Raw genomic sequence first — 14,657 nt, 5'->3', positions numbered from 1 at the left:
TTCCCTGTGCCGTATTCCCCATGAATTTTTACACAGCTGTCCATGCCGGTCGCCAACATCAGCTTGCAGGGACATGTAGCTTTCCTTCACATAGAGAGCTACACCCCCGCCCCGCAGTTCTTAGCTGCGGTTAGAAATAGTGGGGGAACGGAGTTGCTTTTCTCAGGGAAACCTGGTCTTTTCAGCAAAGAAAAATCAAAACCCAAAATATTTCCACTCAAAAGCAAAGGATAGCACTCCAGAAATGTTGCTGGGATGCCTCATGGGAGCCCATGTTTGGATACTCCACAGTCTCGGTCTTCACCGTGACATGAAATATCTTGTTGGACCCCATTTCCCATGGTACTCTGGGGTCTTCCTTCTTGATAAGGGCTCATCATAGGAGGCCCATGCCATGATGCACCATGGGAATTGTAGTCTGGCTGGCATCTGAGAACAGCAAGAATGTGAAGAAACAAAGCTAAACAAAGCTAAAAACTGTTGAGGCAGAACAGGGGCTCAGCCAAATAGAAACTTTGTTTGGTGACACAGACCAATGAAAAATAAAATAAAAATTTTCCACAAAAAGCTGATAGTTGTTTATCACCAAAATATTGGGAGGTTGATGACAAATGGTCCTAGTGGAACTGTCTTTTTTCAAGGCTGATAACCATTGTGAACACATTTTTATCTATATTTGATTTTCAGATGCAACAGTAGCCCCTGGAGTCAGCCAACACTGCCCCTAGCCGTGGGATAGGGGGCACTAACCTCCCTAAAACCTTCAGCTGTGTCCTGTGATAAGGGCCAGGCAAAAAAACCCCAACATTTTCTTTCTAGTACTCCTATGTGCCATACACTTATTACAATGATTACAAGTGCTGTCTGGAAAAGACCTTTGGGACTATCTATCTGGCTAATTTTGTCATCTATAATCCAGTCCTACTTGTGGCTTGTACCAGCTGTATTTATTTAAGATTTCCCTTTATAAACTCCTTAATAAAAACCCGTGGTAGTGTCAAAGAGTAGTTTTTGCACTGTAAAAATGATCCCTGGTGGGGTTATAATTTATATTTTCAAACTGAAACCCATTGTCTGAGTTGTAAATTTTTTCAGCTGTGTAACTCTGAGCAGTAATGATGATTATAGCCTTTATTGTTGACTTCGCTTTCTTTTCTCACCTGAGAAGGTTATGTTTTCACAAGTGCAATTAAAATGGAGAGCATGCCATTGTAAATTGTGAGAGTGTCTATACAAAGTGTGAATGCTTTATTGAGTTTAATAAAAATAAAAGCAGAGGGAGAAAAAAATGACAAAAGCCAAGGATGGTTTGGGGGTTCGGGTACTTGACTACGATGCTGGAAATCTGGATGTGGCTCAAGACTCTGATCTTCATCACTTCACATAGCTCAGATTCCAGGAAACACTTAAGTGTGTGCTCAAGTACATACTTAAATCCTATTGGTTTCCATGGAACTTAAAGGCAAGTTTAAGTGTTTCTTGAATGTGAATGGTTTCCCAAGTCTGCAACCGGAGCTACTTCCTATCTCCAGCCTGTTAGGGTTGCTAAATCCTTGAGAGAGGCTCTCTCTTCCTATTTGTCTGATACAAGGGATGCCCCTAATATATAAATAATAATGAATATAGAACAATTGCATATTTTCAGTTGAGATTTAAATAGAGCGAGGGCATCGACCACAGCCACACGAATAGTGCTCTGTATAGAAGGAGGCACGGTGGCTTTTGCCTAAGGCATAAGTTGAGTTTTGTGAAGATGAAACCAGTGCTAAGCTTAGAAAGCTTAAAGAAGAGGAGGAAAGCAGGTTCTGTGGGGTCAGGTGGAACAAAAGCATAAAGGGTTTCAAAGCAGATCCAGAAATGGGTGAGAAACCCATGAAATTGTTTGAAGAGATGGTGTCATGGTTATGGTCCTCTGCCCTTGCAAGAAGATCCAAACAGCCTTCTGCACAGGTTGCAATGCTGACCCTACAAAACCATGAAGAGGGGGCTGACAGCGTAGGCATGGGTAAAAGACAAGGAAGAAGTCCAGGGGAGGATTGGAGCAGTGCTGGAAGATAGCGATAGACCAATTTCAGGCATGCGTAGCTTCAATGACTTTATAAATTGCTTTTTACATTAGATGGGGCATCACACCTGCAGAAAATGTGCAGCTACACTACAGTCCCCTGGGAAAGAATCAAAATGTGGGCAAGATGTGGGAAGCCTGATTTGCTGTTGTGAAGGTCAAATCAAAGACTATGCCCAGGCCTACCAAGGGTGTCTAAATTTAAAACAGACCCCATTTTCCAGAGCTGGTGATAGAAGCTGTTTTATCCAGATAGAGTTCCCTAATCCCTCTCTGATTAGAGGCTAGTGAAGTTAAGCTAATTTTGCTTCTTCAGGCAGCACTCTGCTTGACAGAGTCGGTTCATCGTTAAGAAAGACCTGCTGTTGTGATGGCGAAACAAATAATTTTGTCCTTTTGAGCTAAGAAAAATTTATTATTGATTTTGGCTTAAGAGTGATAAGTGGTTTCTTTATGATTCTCATCATGTTTAGAGTGCTGTTATTTTGGATGTTAGCCTCACATATACTTGTGGAAAATTCAGCACTACAACACGTTGTCTCTCAGAAATTTACTGAGGGGTTTCCAAGGTCTCCAGTTTTTTGGGTTAGACGGCCAGGAAAAGTAGGCCAAGTATATGAAACAGTATCTCCACTGGATTACAATTTAATTGGCCTGACAGCCTGTAGATATTGATTGTTTTGGAAGAAAGGTCAAGCAAATGCAAGAGTTTTTCCTACTTAGGACTGAAGGTTTGGTTTATCATGGAAGACCACATAACTATCATCTAAATTCCTCATAAAACCAACCATCACATGGGGCTTTCAGGCAGATTGCTGTTTGCTAAAGCAGCATGTAAATCCAAATGCACAGACCCTCTGAGTGGTCAGGAGCTACTGATTGGCAAGCCTTATGGAACGGTTGCTGTAGCACTATGGAGCACCTGAATAGAAATTTAAACAGATGAAGGATAAAAGCAACATGGGAGATACCGCATGGCGCACTGCGGTTGGCCTGTCCCATTTCCGAAGGACAAGACCCTGCAAATGCTTACTTGGCCTACTGAATCCTGGAAGCAATGCACTCTGTCCTTTCGTGCCCCAGGAGAAGGAGATTTGGGGCTGTAAATCCAGGCAGCATCATCAGCATTGAAGTTCCTAAAACTGAATCAGCTAGAAAGCATAGCAAAAAGCCATCACCAGAAATTATGGCTGAAAAGAACAACGGATACCACCACGAGTATCTTCGAACACAAGTCACGGTCATATGCGAGTGTTTGGATGCGTAAGGGATGGGATTGTAGGATTGTTTGTAAAAACAGACTAAACTAATGTTGCTTCAGAATATGGACCATAGGGTACAGGTAGCAAAACCTAAGGATAACTATAGATTGCCACTGATCTATTTTGCCACGCCTCTTAATCACAAATTATTTATTTGTACAGTAAGTAAAAGACTTCCTTTCTAACTAGCAAGTAACAAAAGCAGCTAAAATGGCCAATACCTTTAGAGAAAGATACTCATGTCCATCAGGATCAGATTCAGCAGCACTGTCTGGTGAGGAGCACTTACTCAAGCAAGTAGTGCCCCTGCAGCCGGCAGGAGTATGCTTATGAATAAGTGCTACCCAGCATGAGTGAAGACAGCACACTTTGATCTGCAGAATGATTAATGTTGAGGGTGAGCATGGGGCTAATTATTTCGTTAGGACTTAAACCCATGGAAGTCAATGGGATGTCTCCTCAGTGATCTATGGATCAGGTGTTTTGAACCCAACCTAATGTTCACTGAACTCAGTGAGAGGTTTTCCACTGACTTTAATGGATGGTGGATCAAGTCTTATGAATATAAAAAGCAGTAATATCCTCTTATTCAAAACCTGGTGTCTAGGTAAAGGCTAGTGTCTGGCAGTAATGTATATGAAGTGGGTAAAGTTCAGGCTTATTAATATGGTAGGGCAAGGAGAAATAGTGATGGTAAAGACGAGAGGAAAGATGGTTCACAGGGTAGGTTGTAGTGATCTGAGTCCAGTTTCTTCTGCTGCCACTAGCTTCTGATTTCCTTGGGTCTGACTGCCATTGGCCCTTGTTCCTCCTCCTGAGAACAGAGGTACAAGCACTTTCCTACAGCACAGCAATGTTGGCCCTATAAGTAGCTCTGAGAGAAGATTAAGCTAGATGTATGTAGGAAAGAGTCTTGATTCAGGCTCCCTTGTGTTCCCCTTACTTTCGTGGGGAGTCCAATTGGAGCTGACTCGTAGGAGCCAGGAGTGTTGCCAGGAGAGGGAATTGGAGTTCCTGAACAGTAACCTCCAATATAATGGAGTTTTATCTTTTTTTCCAACAACACCTAGACGTCTTAGTTAGCGCCTGCATATGTACACACCCACACACTCACTCACACTTCTGAAAAGGCACCGGCACACAGGCAGAACACCACCTTCCTTTCCCTGGTGCATCTTGACTTTTTAAGAGTCATCATCATCCTTCACACAATTACATCTTAGCAAGTACTTAACAGATACTTGGGCATTGGGCATTTTTTCTGAGGTCTCTCTGTCCTGCTGGGATGCACCTGTACTTCGTTGTGCTATGCGCGGTTTCTCACTCAGTGGACGACTAACTAGGTTACTGTTCATACTCCCTTTGGTTAACCTCCAAACCAGTTAGTAGGGAGGGCAAAGAGTCTTTTTGTGACCATGAAGCCTTAATTATGGCAACAGGATCATTTCTCCATCTCATGAAGACATAAAAGCAATGAAGAAGCAAGCCAAGACACTCAAACCTGGGTAACTAAAGATAGACCCTGTGGGCGCTTACAGAAGTGGTACTTGTTATACTATTGGCCCCTTGAAAACAATCTTCAGCAGGAGGCTCCAATGCATCCCCTCTTCCAGCACGGGCTGAGAAAACCCCAGTCTGGAGCTCCGTCCCATCCCTTCTACACCCTCCCATCATGCAGACAGCACCAGCGCTTGGAGGAGGGGGATGGGATTAGGGTAGAGAGGCTGCAGACACACAGCTCCTCCTGGATTGGCTCCAAAGTGGAGCTCAATATTTTAACCTCGCTGCCCCCGGTGACCCAAAAGGGAACGTCTCTTGAGGCGGGGAGAGGGGAAGGAGGTCACTGTAATTCATGGCACTTCCTGTGAAGCACCATGAGTTACAGTGGGGATCTGCACATCTGGCAGTGCCCTTTGTGTGACCAGATTTGCCTAAACATTCAGCACCTAGCAGGTTCTCCTGACTTGCATGGCAATTGCTAGATGCTGAGCCATTTTGAAAATCAGTCTAGACATATTCAAGGGTTTTAGTGTGGTTTTAGAAACCTAATTTAGGTTCCCACTTTTTAAAAACCTTATGTGAGTGAGGTTTCCATCTAGCCTGGCATGACTTCAGCAAGATTGATCTCTTCTGCAATCTACCCTGGAAGAGGAAGGGAAGGGTGTCACTGAAGTGTTTAGAGTTTGAAATTCTGTGATCTCTGAGGGTCCCCCCCCCTACAGCTCGCTAGTTGGATTCTTATCCACTGAACAAATTTAAAAGGGCCACCTCGCTTCCCCAGACTGTCCTGGAATAAAATGATAGCAGCATGCATCAGGATATTTTTAGCAAGTTGATTTTTAGGGTATAGCTGCAATTTATTTAAATCTGTGTTGAGGCTGATTTATGCATCAGATGCTGCTATTGCAGTGGGCCCAACTGCAATTCTGATTTTAACAAGTTGAGTGGCTGGATGAATCAAGGTTGAATCAAAAAAGGGTCATGCTTTCCCAACTGGTAAGGGTCATCTGCAGAAGGATCCTTCTCTATCCTTACAAGCTGGGTAGGTACTGTCCCATGAGGAACAAGCTGCCCAACAAGTTGACAATCTCCAAGGAAGGCAATTCTACAAAAAAGCTGGATACACGTTTCTCTAGGATAGTATAAGAATACTGTATCTTGTATCTGTGCAAGGCCTTGGACTAGATGGCCCTTGAGTTTCCTTCCAATCCCAGATTTCTTGGTGCAGAGAGTATTTCCTGTTGATAATTCCATGAGCTCTTGATGTGCCAACAGCGATGTAGTTTGTTGGCCATTCATTATTGTGCTTCCACAGGAAGTCAATCTACCAGCATACACTTTTCAGGAGGGATTTTGGCTGAGTCAACCACAATCCTTGTAGAAAACCCCTTTCCAGGATGGAGATTGGTTTAAAAGGCACAGTCTGGTTCTTATGGCCAGGGTTTATAGAGTTTCTGGATCCAGCACCTCTGCTGATCTTAATGCTGTTCTTATTCTCAGTGGAAACTGTTGGTTGCAGAGGAGCTCTTCCTTGACATGCCAGAATGGGAGCTGAGCTCTTTGGCAAAGGTAGCTCAGCTGTAGATGATAACTTCTGAGACCGTGACCCTTCTTCTCCAGGGTTTTGGAGTGGAAGTGGAGCTGAGAGATACATAGGCTGCACCCAAATGTCTCACCTGTAAATGGGCACATAGGTATTTGGGCTTGGGAGTCGATGATGATGATGAATGTGAATTCCAGCCAGGCAACTTGCCTATGTGTCCTTGGTGTGGGAAGCTTGTGTGACTTCACCAAGCTCTTCTGGTGGCTCTTCTGGGCTCAGGCAAGCCCTAGATGAGAGTTAGAACTTAAAACCACATCAAAACCCCCAGAATACAAGCTAGAGACTTATTGTTAATTTACGGATTTAAGCGGTGCCTTTTGTTGATCTTCTGCTCAGGGTCACGTTTCAGCCAAGAAACATACTGGTTTGTGAGTCAAATGGAAGAAAGATGCCAGAAGCTCTCACATAAAGTGAAGACGATAAAACCACAGAACCAAATTCACTGACACTGTGAACATAAGTCCACTGAAATCAGAACAGTTTTAGTCATTGGTACCAGCAGTATATTCAGCCCAGGACTTTAAATTCTGCTATGTCTCTCCCAGTCTGAAGGTCATGAGAGTTAAAAGCACGAGATGTTTTGCTTGATAGAAGAATACGTGTGTCTCATTCAGCATCCAAATTCAACATCTAAGATTCCTATGCATATAAGATAAGGCGATGTGTCTATAATATAGGAAAGCATATAACTTTATGAAAATGAGGAGCACCCAACCAACATGTACACACTGTTTCTAAAAATCAATCCAACAGATTAATGTACAAAGATTCCGTTTCTTTGTCACTTTCTTGACCTTTAAAGCAAAGCCTAATTCCAATTAGTTCAGTTATAAAGTCCATAATTCTTGTAGGTACTGCAGAGTGCAACACATTATCATTTTACAATGTTCTCCCTGATTTGCAGCACAAAACATGTGCTCCTTATGGGAATTTGTTGGCAAGCATTTGGGGCAGCTGGAAGTGATCATGAAGTGCAATTACTGTCTGTACATATCCACATCTGGAAAACAGTTCTTTGCAGATTTTAAAATAGCCTTAATGAAGAATGGAACCTTGTACTTGAATAGATGGAAAGGGTGAAGGGGTCTCAACGCCAAATTTGTTAGAGAGCCAGAGTGAAAAGAACACACTGTACAGAAATAGAAAATAATTAATGGAAAATTAATTATTGTCAGAAATGTTTGCAGTCATTCTTAGTGGAGGGTGAAACATCATTCATGAGCAGGGGTGAAGGGAAGTTCCCATTAAATGAAATATTTAGTATTTACCATTAAAAGTTTAACACTTGTATCAGCTCAGTGAGGTATGCTTGTTAATAGCTTTTAATATGTAGCCTTATGGAGTACCGGTAAGAAAGATGCTCGTTTGCTTGAACTAGTTTTAGAGAGGTATTGAAAAACCACAGAAGCTCTCATTATTGAACTGGAACCAGTCTAAGAAACATTCATATGCACATAACTAAAATAGCTTTATGAATTCCCCGTGACCCAGAGAAGAAGTGATAGATATACAATAGAGGTGCAATTTTCAGTCATTGCATCGCCATTTTCCTATCCTAGATATCCATTCAGATAACCATTACCATGGCAATTTATTTGTTGTCTACAGGCCACATCTCCATTATGTTGTTGGGTGAGGAGGGTGGTCAGTTCATAATGTCCATCATGCAATCAAAACTATTTGTTGGAGTAACCATGAACCCGTATGGTCTAATTCCTTTAAAGTTGTGTGTGTCCATTTCTGAGGGTCCTATTTAAGACACAGTGGCCATGTCTACACGAGATGCTAAAAGAGCAGTAAATTAATTCTAGCACATCACAGCAAAAGCTGTGCAAGTGTGCTAATGCACAGTAGAAGTAATCTACTACACATTAGCATCACCTAAAAGATGAACACTGGTGCTACTGCTGTTATTACAGGTACAAACTTAATGCACCGTAATTGCAGCACATTAATGCACCTGTAGACATGCCCAGTGGGGCTGATTTTCCAGAGTTACCAGTGTCTTGAAAATATACATGATGTTGATGGGTGCTGCTTGTACCCCACACATCTCAAAGCAAGACACAAGGTGCCCGAAGTCTTAAGTTATCCACAATGCCCACATTTGAAAATGTTGTCTTTGTTTTAAATCTTTTTTTAATCAATCTTCACAGAATGTCTCAGCGCTCTCCCAAAGCTGTCTTTTCAGATCTCTTTCTCTCAAAATCATCTATAGGTTTTCCTACCAGCTTTACTTGCTTTGTCATACAGACATCACAGGGCTGGTACCTCTCTCCTTTTCCCTTTCTGCCTCGGGATGACAGGCAAAGCCCTAGTTTTGACCCTGCAAGCTTATTAGAGATCCCACAATGCTGTGCAGGATTTTGTCTTGTGCAAATGTCCATTTGTGTAAAGATGCTCTGCTAACTTAACTTCACTGTGTAGTTGCCTCTGGATTTCTCCCCCTTCCCGCATAGTGTTGTTGACTCAGCCAACCAACCATCATGCTCCCTTTTGATTTTAGATTAAGCAACCCATGTGCGCCATTTGTTAGAAGGTTTGAGAATCCTTCTGGATGAAAGATCTTAGAATTGGTCACTCCCCCTTCCTCCTCGTTTTTCTCCAAAGACCAAGCTAATCGTTGAGTTGCTCACCAACTGAAAAGGGAGTTAGATCAGGTCCTGTGTGAGCACTTTTACGATGTGGATACTGCTAGATTATTTCTAACAGGCCCAACCCAAACCACACTCCTATAAGACACGAATTCAAGCAAATAATGCTGTACAAATACAGAAGGAAATAATGGTACTGGGTTTGCAGCCATTATAAGAAGTTATCTTTTTCTGCAAAGAGTAAGGAAGAAATGGGTGATAGTAATGATAATACTGATTATGATAGAAGAGGATGTTACACCTAAAATGATTCATTTTACAAGGGGGGATGTCAAACATATGACCTCCAAGCCAGCTCTGGCCCGTGGAGCTGTCATCTAGGACTTCTAGAAGGGGCAGGGCCATTAGTGGGTGTATTAACTGCTTGCCTGCTGCCAATCCAGATCGGGCCCATGAGAAGCCCTGCAATTTGAATCCAGCCTGGAGGGTGTAAAGTGGTGGGGGCTGGGTGAGTTTCAAATCCCTGATATAGAACATCAGAGGTCCAACGTCTTTAGCTAACCCTGCTAGCCACATACTCTCCAGGTGCAGACTATTCAGGCCACAAACCCACCACTTATGCTCAAAAGATATGAGCTCTTTGTCAGACAGACCATGAATTGTTCATTATCCCAGGTATCCTGGGTCAGTCCGCCTCTGTACTTAGTAAGAACTTCCAAGACACGGTCATGATATGATGTCATGACCTTGCTTGTAAAATAGAAGTTCGTGGCATTTGAGCTTAGTTTACAGAGCTGGGTGACAAGACAGGTTTGCCTGACTGGTTCTCCCATCCTTTTTGTTCTCAATACATGAAATGACAGCAAATACTCAAAGCCATGCAGTTACATTTTTAATTACCCCAGTTGCATTTTTTGTGCAAGCAAAATATGTACGAAATGCAGTCAAAATAATTTTTACAGAGTTTTTTTAGGCCATAAAGTTCTATTGTGAACATGTAGCTGCTTCACATTTAGCACATCTACCTGTGCATTAATTATGCCATAATTACGGCACATTGAGTTTAGTACTTGTAATAACAGGTCCTAGCTTTATGTTCTATAATTGGCACTACTGCGCAGTAGCACCAGCACACTTCTTTTAGGTGATGCTAATGCATAGTAGACTAATTCTACCACGTATTAGTGCATTAACATGGCTTTCGCCATGGCATGCTAATGGCCATTGGAATTAGCCTACTACGCTTCTAGCGTCTTGTATAGATGCACCCATTAGCTACAGAATTTCACCCAGTAATTCCTGCAGCACATAAGTAACTTCTGGTGGAGCAAGAGCATCTTCAGAACACTTAAAAGCAAGGATTTTTTTTATCCTTGTCTCTCGCATCTTTTTTTTTCCTTGACCATCATGGCTACAGCATCCCTCCAACTCTACCAGAACTTAAGAACACATGGAGTTTTACGTCCAACTATGATATCAAAGTTAGATCATTTATTGGTGATGGATTTTCCGATATTAACCAATTTACTCGACATTTTACTTGTATTGCAGCATTCCTTCCACAAGCCCACTAATGTTTAGGATTTCGGAGAATGAAAAGAAAGAGACCTTGCTGACCTATCTCTTTCCTTTCTTTCTTTACCTTTCCCAACCACCCTGTTCAGAATGTGTGACCACTCAAGCCAAAACTAAAATCATATTATACTTGTAAACAGAGAAGAGCCAAATTCTGCTCCTAGTAACACCATCATCATCATCACCATCACCATTATTATTATCATTATTATTATTATTTGTGTCACAATAGGGCCTAGAACCCACCAGTTTTTATATGTTAAAAAAACTTTGCCTTACAGAGTTCCTGTATAAACAAACAAGATAGACAAAGCCTTAAAGAAAAGGTAGATTATTGCTACTGTTATGACTGATGTCAAAGTTACTAGTAAAACTGTCTTTCAGTGGAAACGATTTTATTTTGCGGGGGGGGGGGGGGGAACCAGCTACTTTCTAAGGATTTTTTCACCAAAATGTTCAAAAATCTTAATATTTTACCCAGGAGAAAATCTAAAAAATGACCCCAATTTTTTGCTACAAAAATATATTTTGCACAAAGTGCATTTGATTTCAAAGACACATATCAACTGGGGGGGAAATGCCTAACTCATCATAATAAATAGGGATTGATTTGAAGCCTCTACCTACATTTCTGCTAGCGTTCACTATTATAACTGAAAATTCCTATCTATACAAATGTTGAGTGTATGATCGATTCATGCTGTTGTTTGATTCAGTAACATTTTTACCCAAGTTGTAGCCATTATCGACCCTACTTCACAAAGTGCTTTACAAGGCCAATATCAATATTCCTTTTTTACAGGTGGTAAAACTGAGGCACTGACTGATGAAGTGACTTATCTGAGGTTACCCATTGAGCCAGTAGTAGAGCTGGTTATTGAACAAAGGTCTTACGTTTTCAGCTGTTTTCCATTCATTCCTACTTTTACGTTCTCTGCCAGTGCGCTTTACAATCTAATTTCACATTGTGGGAAAAAGTGTTATACTGAAAACAGGCTTACAATGATATATGGCAAAAATTATTTATCGTATCAATTTTTTTGCAGGAATTTACATCTATGCACTTTAATGTTTCTGGACAGGAAGTGCAAATATTAATAAATTAACATGGTTATTAAATTAATTATGACTGTAAAGTCACTGTGATACTCAACTCCTTTTTCAAATCTGACTTGAACAATAAATAAAGGGAAACGCCATTTTCATGATAGGAAACAATGAAGACCTTGTAGAAATGCTGAAAGCAGGTAAAGGAATACTTGGAAAATATGAAGATTAGTGGGTCCACATAACATGCACTGTTTGGTAAAGAATTACCAACATTGTTTAGTTATACTTAGCAAACTTACTGAACCACTAAGTTATTTCTGATGAGTCATGGGGAAATGGCAAGATTTCATACAAATGAGGGTAGGTTGGAAATGTCCTGCCAGTATTTGAGAAAAAGGGAAGGAAAAATCAACCTGATGATTACCTCCCTTTTAAATTTTGAGCAAGAGATCTATTACATCACCTAGTAATCATTCAAGGGTTATAGCACAATATCCATATTAAGGGAATATTGCAAACAGAATGGATAGAAAACTACAACGTGTAATTTAGGGAATAATCCTACATTAACAATAAAAATCATGCTCAGCACTTTAGGAGTCCCAAGGAGTCTTTCAGCTCCCTTATGTAGTAAGAAGGTAGAGGTGTGTTGCTATCAACATTGCAAAAATGGGGAAACTGAGGCACAGACAACTTAAAGTATTCACCTCTGGTGCTACACCATGTCCCTAGCAAGTCAGGGCAGAGCAGTGAGGATGCAGGGATGTGGCTGAATGCAGAGAAGACTGCTGTGCTTTATAAATGGGTACCTGAGGATTCAAAGGTGGCTATATATGATGCTGGCAGCATTGTCCCCTGTGCTCTACTGCCTATAGAAACTGGTATGCCTAAAGCATGCTACCCAAGGAGCTCTTAGGGCTAAGGGAAGAGCTTTTGACCTGACACAATATATGCAGAGCAAAGAGAGAGTGAAAAGCCAGGTCAAAATTGCTGCCTTTTTAGTGGCCTTTTATTCTTATCTGCATATGTCCATCACCTCCGTGGACCAAATTCAGCCTCGCTGTAATGCCCTGGATATCAATAGAGCCCTTGGTCTCTCAGATGAAAAACTGTGATGAGTAATTAGTCTCAGGGTTCAAATTATAGTTTCATAGTTGTTCGGAGCTGGAAGGGACCTTACAGATCATCAGGCCCAGCCCCCCTGCGTTTGGGCACGAAAGACTTGCTAGGATCAGATGACCCCAGCAAAAATACTTTGACTTTTGGAAGGGGTCTGCAAAAAAAAAAAAAAAATTGGGCTGCCCATCACAATGCCCTAATAAAATCAGAGCCCCTCCAGATTATGATTTTCAAATCTTTGTCTCTTATGGGGGGGCTCAGCACCTCCCCCCGCCCCTCCCCCCGGACTCCCCTGTAATTCGAGCCCTGATTAGCCTCGGTGTAGTCAGGGCAGCAGGTTCTGAACCCGGGTTTCACATCTGCAATTGAAATGCACCAGGCAGCCCCGTTTGGAGAGTAGCTCCTTCAAACTGCAAATCCCTCATAACTCCTGCCTCTGTACTACAGCAAGCCTCTGTCGTACTAGCGGCTCAGAAGATTTCAGCTACAAACGTGCCGGCTGTGCTGACAAACAGGCACCAGGAGGAAAATTCCACTGGCCCTTCATTGACCTTGCAGTCTGAGTCCCACAGTCTGAAAGTAGCAGACTCAAATTACAGGACACAAATGGAGATTAACCCGAGACTTGCTTCTTACCTATTTTGGGCAATGTTGGTCTTACAGCTTTTCCAGTTTGTAACTAGCCCCTTTCTTCTCCCCTTATTAATTGCATAATTCCTTTCCCGGTTGCATGCTTAGCAGGGACAATGAACTTGCAGTGCCATTTTAAAAAGAAAAATAGATTTTTTTTTCTCTCTCTCTGTGAAAAAGACGGGGGGGGGGGGGTGTTTCCTGGAATTTCAGGCGTGGTAATTTTACTGGGGGAAAGAATCGGTCACTGACATCAATAGTCTTTGGATCGGGCCTAGAAGCAACATGAATAGCCAAGGAACCAAGTTCCAGAAAAAGCAATGCATCTTTCCCTAAGTGCTGTTCATTCATACAATGTCTTTAGGTGCTTTTAACCCATATCATTTCTTGCATTTCATGTCCTCACTTGTCACTCAATCAAGATCTAAATGTCAAATGTCTTTGTCATCAGCCTTTTTTTGGACACGGTATGAAAAGCACTTCCTCCTTACATATACTGTGGCTTCTGAAAGCTGCTATTATTTCACATGGCATAGTCCTGTCCTTAACATTTTCAACTTTGCTGTAATTTGCAAGCTTTTTTGTTCCCTATCAGCCTCTAAGATAACTCATCTGTTTTTCAGCCCGGAGTAGTTCTTTAGATAAGGCTGTCTCAAATCAGTGGGAAAAAAATGGGCTAGCTCCTGGCTCCACTGCAACCGTGACTTCATACAGCACCAGTACAAAAGAAAACCTGATGTCCAACTTAACTAAATCTGGGAGGGTAACATCCTCACTGGGGGATACTTCCTGGATGGACAGCTGGTGTAGCAGTTTGCTCCATGTCGTCCACATAGAGCGATGGTGCAGAAAATTGGTCATGGCTCTGACTTCCCTAGGCTCCAGGAGCCCCTGAGTCTTCAGCTAGAACAAGTTACAGTAGTCTTCAGGCTGCCTTAGGGTGCATACAGACATTCAGGGAGGCTAGGGAGAGGTTAGAAATGGCCACTGGATCTAACTTGACTCCCTCAGGTATGGATCTTACTCTAGTTAAGTCAATCAAAAATGCAAACTGTACAGAAATTCGGGACAGTTAGATCAGTCTAAAAATGGCCAACCTGATCTAAGTTAACCCTGCCTACAAGATGCACCTAACTTACATGAGGTTGGCCATTTTTAGACTGATCTAACTGGGAGTTTTACCAGTGTTTGCCAGTACTGGGAGCCAAGCAAGTCCATCAGGGTGAGGGCGGGGAATGCAGGATGCAGGGGTTTGGTTC

Source organism: Crocodylus porosus, unplaced genomic scaffold (assembly GCF_001723895.1).
Source record: "Crocodylus porosus isolate Cpor-Errol unplaced genomic scaffold, CroPor_comp1, whole genome shotgun sequence".
Classification (NCBI taxonomy): Eukaryota; Metazoa; Chordata; order Crocodylia; family Crocodylidae; genus Crocodylus; species Crocodylus porosus.
Note: the sequence above shows the minus strand (reverse complement) of the source record.